Below are 8870 nucleotides of genomic sequence, written 5' to 3'. Positions count from 1 at the left end.
CCGGACCTCAAAAGGGCCTGCCACAATTAAGCACCTGCTGGCTGCTTGGCGCCAGATTCTTAAAGTGGCAGGCACAAACAGTGCCCTGCCACAGGGCCGTATTCAATTCGGATTCGGCCCAAATTGGGGACCGTGATTGAATTCATTGATTTGGATTACTGTCCCTGATTTAATTCAGCCGAATCTGAAGATTTGATGCAGATTCAGAGAATCGGCAATTCGGCCATAGACACAGCTTTAAATGTTTTTTCTCCATACCTCGAGGTACCAGGTGCGGCTTGTGAATGCTGCAATGCTGGGGCAGATGTAGTGTCCCACAGAAGTGTGGCCCCCCCTTCCTGTGTGCTTGCAGTGAACCCAGAACTAGACTTCCAGGTCTGCCACTGAACATGCTGAGGGGCCCCCTATGGCACCCTGGCTCAAAGCTTGGCCACAGGGGGACCCCAGGTGCCCCCCCAAACCCAGGAGGCACCAGTCACCGAGCTGAGGGTGTGTAGGGGGGCCCCCCAGTGTGCTCCCAAGTGGACCAGAAGTGCTTCTGGTCCACTTCTGGATCTGCTGCCGAATGCACTGGGAAGTCCCCCATGCTCCTGTGGGACACTGCATCTGCCCCACCATTGCAACATTCATGAGCCACCTGGTACCTTGAGGAATGTAGAAAAAACATTTAAAGCTGTGTCTATGTCTGAATCGCAGAATCTTGCTAAATCTCTCCAAATCGATTTAGAGGGTTCCAATTTGATTTGGAGAGATTAAAGGGTCTCCTGATGCAATTCGTATTCAGAGATTTGGCTATCGAGTTGGCCAAATCTCCACTGAATTGAATCAGGGATGGAAGCTTCACACAGCCCTCATGCAGCTTAGGCTTTGTTTGGGTCATCAAGCCATTGAGGTGAATGTGGCAGATTATGAAGAGAGGAAGAAAAAGATCCAGCAGTCAAAATGAGAACAGAATGATGGTGGATGGGATAGAAAGTTAAGGGGACAGAGAAGAAGTAGATACAGTGTTTTTCATAAGAGAAGGGAAAAAAGGTGAGGGACAGAGATGCAGGTTGTAGAAGCAGGGGATAAGAAGCCCTCTGCACTGTCTGATCCCAGATGGGGAGTGTGAGTGAGAGGCTTCAGTAAGAGACAGCAGCTGCAGAAACAATGTCAGGAGTTGGAGGAACTGAGAAAATAAGGGCTCAGGATGGCTGTGATCTATTTAGAGATGGAATAAGCATTTTAGAGACAGCAAGGGAAGGGGAGGATTGGGGTGGATGTGACGATAGAAATAGTGGCAGAAAAAAGGTAAAGGTGGTAGCAATACCTCAGCTAGTCAAATGCTAATTCTGCAGCTTAAAATCACTGACACTCTATAAAGTAAAACTTTGAAAAGAAATAAAACATATGTCAAGGCATTTTGGATAGAGAAACACACCCATAGAAGACATTAAGAGTAGTTTAGTATAATACTTATTTTCAATGTATACACATCCCTTACAGCCTGTGTCACATGTAAGTTGTCCTTCATTCTGGCTGAATTAAGCTCCTTTTTACAGTTAAATATCTAAAATAATAGAAGCCAACATCCAACATCTATAGCACTGGCCACATGAGATATTGGAGCAAGATCTAACTAGGGTGAATGATTTTCTCAGGTAATGGCCTAAAAATGTTGGTAGCTGTGTAAATCTGCATATGTCAACAGAAAAAAGAAAGCCAGAATAGCAATTGTAGTGCTATTCAAAGACGATACTAGAAGACTGAACTTTTCTTAGAGAGACTGCTGTCTATAGGCCAACTTGGAATTGTGAGCAAGGAAATTGCTGGGTTGTGCTGTGACTCATGGTCATTGTGAAGGCACAGTACTCTGTGTGGTGCTTGGGTTCCCATAAGGATCTGCAGAGTTTGTAGAAAGGTCTCATAGCTCATTCCACAGGTAGCCACTCTTGACTTAATGACTAAGAAGAAACTCCATCGGGGTCCAGTAGCATAACTGATGGGGGCGACCAGGGCAGCAGCCCTAGTCACTGCCTTTGTGGTGGGGGGCTTAAAAGTAGCCATTGCTGCAGCAGTAGGTGATCGTACAGCCATTATCAACACTGTCCCATGTCCCACATGGCTGCCTAGGTTCCCCCATTGGATTCTCCTTCCAAAGATTTTACCATGGGGGAGGTTAAGGTGGGTGTACTGGGGACAGCGAGAGAAGGGTCCGGGAAACCGGGCTCGTGGGACCTGATGCGGGGAAAAACAGTAAAATAAAGAAAGAAACACAAAATAGTTACTTACCTGCAGAAGGAGTGGTGCTAGAAGATCCAAAAGAAAAGCCCACGCAGTTTACAAGCCACACTTTTATGCAATTAAGGCTGTTGGGTGACATCACAAGGATGCACTGGCTGGCAGAAATAAAAACGGCTGCTGGCAGTAGGGAAAAGAGAGCCAGTGAGGAGGCAGAGGCTTTCCGCGCTGGTGGTAGGTGGTTCCGGCGTGAATTTGAAATGCCCGAGCGATGGGCAGCTAGAGGATCATTGGGAGCTCCTCATACGGGGGTTACTGATATCGAGCCCCAGGAGGGGCGGGAGGAACTTCCCCCAGTGCTGCCGAGGAGATGCATTAAGGGAAGTGCCGAGCAGCGGCGCAACCAGGACGATGAGCCCAAGGGAGAGGCTGAAGCTAACCTGGGGAAGCAAGGGTGTCCCCACTTGACCATTCCCAGGTCGAGGAGCTGGGCTAGGGGTGGAGAAGAGAGGGGAGCCCTGCGGGACTGGTGTTGGGGGAGCACTGCCAAATTCAGGCAGGAAGGCCTGACCAGTAGGACACTGGATAGGGGGACCTTCTGGGTCCTTCCTTTTGGTTTTTTCTTTTTTCATTTTATTTCTTTACCCCTGCTCAATGGGGGCACCTTTGGACTCCAAGAGGAGAGCCGACCGGCTCCAGGGGATTGCAGGCCTAGAGCCCAGGCCAGCTAATTATCCGTCCCCAAGGATAGAGGGGGATGTGTCTGGGCACAAGGAATATCTGTACTGGAGAGGCTGTCATGTCAAGATCTGGCACCCCACCAGAGCTTGGCGTAAGGCTAAGGTGTAGGGGAGATGGAACCCCACAAACATCCTACAAGCGGTGAGGTCATCCCTGAGGGGAACTTTGAGGTTGAACCCCACACTGATATAACATTCAAAGACGTGGCAGGTGAGTTCAGGGAAGGCCAGAGGAACAACCAAAGCCCACTTCAGGGAACCAAGGTGGCACGTGAGCCCACCCTCTACCGCCCGGACCAAGGTGGCACGTGAGTGGGCGTTTGAAGCCAGATGGGTGCAGTGGGCATAAGACTTTGTCCTGTACATTTTTACTCACGTGAGTAAGTCGCACTTAACATGAGTTGCATTAACTATAATAGAAATGCTTCTTCAATTAGAATCTTTCAGAATCAGGCCAAAGAGGCAATTAAGGTGGCATTCTATTTCTTTTTGCTCACATAAATGGCAAGTTGTTAGTCATCTTAAGTGACCATTCTGTTTCCCAGCAGTGTGGACATGAACATAGACATGTGCAGTACATATGCACAGACTGAGCATGTGCAATAGACTACACACTGGCTGTGTACATGCCCAGTTATAAGCCCCCTTGAGGATATAATCCAGTGTTCACAATCCAAAAAATTAAGCAACCCACAAACTTCCTATTACAGTGTTCCAACCACCACACAACAGATTAGGAGGTATTATCTGGGACCTTTTCTGGTGTCCCCTGGACAGCTAAGAGAGGAGATATGTAGGTCCATGTGGAAGAGAGCAAGCTAAAGGATGTGCAGCTACATGAGATGGCTGATGGGGGTCTCTCAGTGAGGGAAATATTCCACACTGTCCACCACCCATTTTTTCCAATGACTATTCAACACAGAAGACAATGTTTCAACTTCAGAATGAATTCCAGAGAAGGACTTGGATAATGCCTGACCTGTGGCAATGAGGTTGGAGAACTGTGTTAGGAAGTCAGATATTTTCTGACTGGCTTAAACACCCTCCAGACAAGAGAGGCTTTGAATGGAATCTGTAAGTATTTTACTGACTTTTTTTTTTTTTTTTTTTTTTTTACTGACATGTTTTTACTGACAGATTGTAAGCAGGATTTCTTGCTGCCATGCAAGTGGACTTTGCCCCCTTAAGAATCCTTCAGACAGTCCAAACAATAGTCCAGGCTTAATCGCGTGCAGCCTCACCATCCGGCTTTGTTTTCTTGAGAGCCCCTCAGCCAATCTGCATATTACAAATAATACTCCTTGTCCCAAACAAACAAATAAATGAGTAAAGCAAACGTTTCTTCAGGCAACAGGGGAAGGCCTTTTAAGTCTTGTTCTTCCTAGACGTGAGTACCTGTTTCCTGCCCATAGACTGCTCCTTCCTCAGCTCAAGCTTCTTACCCTCTCTCCTCTTGGGGTTTAAACTGCCAGCTAATCACCCACAGCTGGGCCCCAGGACTGGCTGCTCCACTTAAAGGGCCAGACCACCCTGTTACATGGATTTTTTTTATACAAAGTTTCCCTCGCTTTATACTGTATGTGCATTCCTGGAAAACAGTGCATAACTCAAATTCACAAAAAAGGGAACCCACTTTACAATGTAACAAATAGGGATACATCTCAAGACCTCAACTGTACTGACCTCCAGATTTCTTTTTATCACTTTTAGAAGACAATTTTGGTACTCGCCAACAGCAGACAGTACACACAAGCACAGGGCATTACCATGATGGCAACTACAGAAACACATCCCACAGACAACAGGTGAGGAGCACAGATCCACACGAGACTATATTTTGATGCACATCATTCCTACAATGCACCGCACAAAGCAGCTGACTGTGGGCTTCTATCACACCGATCCCATAGGAGTGAATTTACCTCACATATAATGAATTTTTGGTATAAAAGGGTCATTGCATGAGAGCGAATTCACCATACAGAACCCACATAAAGTGAGGGAAACTTGTAATGTAAATGTAACACTTCTGTCAGGCCCTAGACAGCAGCAGCAGGAGGCAGGTTCAAATTTAGGGCTTTAAAACCAACATGCTAAATCTGGCTCAAGTTCCTACCCAGAAAAACATCTTACTTGACTGTACAATGGTTTTACACTGTACTTTCCCCTACGTCCCCTCACACCCTGATACCCTTGACTTCACCCTGAATCATGCTGCCCCCACCTCCAAGCCTCATTGGCCCTGTCACCCTTGTCCTAGCATGGAACCTCAGCCAATGCCTCTCCCCCATCATTTCTCTGCACCTCCATCCCAGCTGCACTGCTTGCCCAGGGCCATGCCACTGCACCTGCCTTCCAGGCGGTCAGTCATTGCAGGCAGACAATAGAATTCAGCAGCAGCAAGTGGCTGGGGTGGTGAGCTATGGAGGCTCCTTCGGGTCACAAAGCTCTGGCACAGAGCTTACTTCAGGGCTCCAAATTGTGCTCCTGCTCAGACAAAAGATAGCACTGCTCAGCTCTATCATTACTTGAATCCATCTTCAATCAAGCTCACTGTTCTGAGTTTTTACAGGCAGCTCAATTTTTTTTACAGATCTTACAGATGAGCACTTTTAGCCTTGTTGACAGTCCATAAATTTAGGGAGAGTTGGCAACTCTATTGGATTCCAGGGAATGTGTACTAACCACTCAGCTTTTGGGTCCTCCTCCTCCATCTTGTTACTTGTGCTCAGGTATATGTGTATATAATCATCTATGTGGGCAAGGTAACATGAATGGAAAACAGAAACACAGAATCATAGAAAATTAAGGTTGGAAGGGACCTCAAGGGGTCATCTAATCCAACCCCCTGCTCAAAGCAGGACCATCCCCAACTATATCATCCCTAACTGTGTGCATGTGCCAAAAATGCATGCAAGTTCGAATGTATACATGTCAAAATGGTCAACACTAAGGGCAGCAAGTTTATAACAATGTCACTATCCAAATGAAACTACACAGGAAAGACTGTAATTACCCAAACTGGACTCTGGCTAAGGCACCTAGGTGGTACACCTAGGTATTATGAAAAGTGCTATGGGAACTTTATCATGGGTAATCATGAGGTTAGTTCATATCTCAGCCCAAAAGACTCTCTTAAAAATCTTAGGATATTTTTGTTTAAAAGTAACTACATATGCTGAGTAGTTGTTGACTAAATGACTAAATGAAAAAACATAATCACTATAAATAGTAATGAAAGTAACCAAAGCACAAACTTCTACTAGAGATTGCACGATATGTATTAAAATTGAGTCAATTTCCAGTTATAGGATCACAAATCTACCAGATGAAGATTTTAAATTCATTTTCTATTCTCTAAATAAAATCCTGGCTTCCCTGAAGGTGAATAGCAAAACTCCCACTGACTTCAGTTGGGCCAGTATTTCATCCTATGTATTTAAGAACACTTTAACTAATTTTTTAATACTTTCTAAAAAATCAAAAGAAAAATGTGCTTACATTTGAATTTACAATGCCAGGTTTCATCCCAGAGTGAATTACTATAGCTTTGACATAAATTCATCAGAATAGGGGTTGAAAATTTAAAGATGAACATACCCTTAACAATAGCCAGGCTAGCAAGTGCTTGGTAAAAAGGATGTACAAAAATAATTTGCTGTAAATTCCTGCAAATAAAGACCAAAATATAAATTAGTGAAATAGGCAATGGATATTCTTCTAATTTTAATCTGTAATTTATAAAAGAAAGAACATGTAATGGTCATAATTACATATTTTGAAAGCATTCAATATCTCAACTCAGATATATAATATTGCCACATGTGAAGTACAATATCCTGAATCATACTAATTAATCTATTAAAGTAAATTAACAAAGTTAATAAAATATGAATGAGACATAAGGTCTCTCAATTAAATGTAAAACTACGGTAAAAAAGGCCTGTAGCCTGTTAAAATATATATCCAGAGGTTGCCTGAAATTAAGTTATTCTTTCTAACAGCGTACTCCAGTTCCCCCCTTTATCTACTCAGTGGGTGCATCTAACCATGCAAATGCTAAAGGGTGGGTTTACTTTAGAGTACATTACTCTAGAGTAAACCCAAGCTGGGCAAGTGTATACACGTGTGGTGATGTGGGAGCAGATTTGCTGCTCTAGGCTCCCCCTGGTTGCTAACACAGGGGCAGGCAGGAAGCACAGGGCCATGAGACAGCTGTCTCTGGGCATGGGCTGAGAGATTGATCCCTGTCCCCTAGAGCTGCCTGCTGCCAGGGTGGGCTCTGCCACCAGAGCCTGGGCAAGGACAATGTTCCCTTGCCTTGGCAACAGGGAGCTCCAGGTTCTGGCTCCCTAATTGAAGGCAGGGGGCTTGGAAAGAGCTGCAGGGGAAAGGCAGGTCCCAGCCCCTTGCCCTGATCTGCCAGTAGGGCAGCTAGCAGTGAGCCCCCGGTTGGGCCAGGATTTCCTGCCCAGATGGGGGCTCACTGCTAGGTGCCCTATGGTGGATTGGAGCTCGGGGCTGAGACTTCTTCCCCTCTCACTGCCCCCCCTCCCCCCCACCGCTCTTTCCAAGACCTGTGCCTCTATTGCTCAATTGGACACAGGGGTGGGACATGTCAGTGCTGGCCGGGAGCTGTCTCGGTCAGGGGCAGGTCTCCTGCTGCAGGAGGAGCCATCAGCCCCTGCTCCATGATTAGGGATTGCTTTGTGATCAGGGATTGCTCAGCAAGCAAAGCAGCCTGTAGGCTGGATTGTTCCTAGCCTGTTCCCAGCCCCACTCCACGATTGTGGTTGGGGAGTTAGGGCTGGGAGAACTCTGCTGCTGGGGCAGGAGAACATTGTCCCCACCCAGGCTGGTGGTGGAGCCCACCCCAGCAGCAAGCAGTTCCTGGGGGCAAGGAGCAACCTCGTGCTCCCTGCCTTCCAGCTGACCAGAAGCAAGTTTGCTCCTAGTCAGCAGTCTACATGTGCTGTATTACACAGTAAGTAATCATAAGTAAATTTTCTACTTGCATTTACAGGTAGCAAATTTACTTGCTATTAGAGAAAATTACTGAGCAGTAAGTGTCTGCACATGTTGATGATGACACTTGCTGTGCAGCCATTTGCGCTAATCTGGAGTAAAGTATCTTGTATAGACGTGCCTAGTGTCTCATAATATCTTGCCTTGAAATAATCAGTGAAAGCCCACACTTTACTTAATTGCACATGGTAGCTAGGTTGCAAGGAAACTTTTTCTACAATAAAATGTTTGGAAGCTATTGATTGTAAGTTATTTGGAAGCTATAGATTCAGGTGGTCCAGAGGGGACCACCTGAGTCCCCCTCTGCACCTGATGGATTCTGAAAGGAATCTTCATTGATGGACCACTCCACCCCACCTGCAGAGGACCCCCACAATAAGACTCTATAGACTGAATAACTTCATCAACCTACCCCCTCCATCATTAAGGACCATTGTACGGGTTTGTGTGCATCTATCTTCTTTCTCTCTCAGAGTTGCAACTCCCTCCCCCACCCTCAGGCTTAGTTGGTTAACATTGTATTTTCTGTAACCTAGTTGCATTCTCCTCCTCACCGCAATCCCTTTTATGTTAGTCTTTCGCTTGGGCACTCCATATTTCCCTTATGGCTTTGTCATCTTTTGGTCCATGACTCATAAAATTTATTAATTAATTTATATTAATCAAGAAAAACATCTTTGGTGCTTTACAGTTCAAATGGAAAAACAGCTGGTTTCCCTGGGCTCAGATTTAAAATTAACCCAGCCTCTATCCTCAAAATAAACCCCAAACTAAACAAATTATGAGCTTCTCTCACATGCATTAATACAGATCATTAGTAGTTTATTTCAATAATAACAAAGGAAAAAAGTACCTAGATTGCAGAAAATTGTATGAACAACCTTC

This window comes from Alligator sinensis, unplaced genomic scaffold (assembly GCF_000455745.1).
Source record: "Alligator sinensis unplaced genomic scaffold, ASM45574v1 scaffold497_1, whole genome shotgun sequence".
In the NCBI taxonomy this organism is placed as follows: domain Eukaryota; kingdom Metazoa; phylum Chordata; order Crocodylia; family Alligatoridae; genus Alligator; species Alligator sinensis.
The sequence above is the reverse complement of the archived record's forward strand: the minus strand, read 5'-3'. Positions refer to the sequence as shown.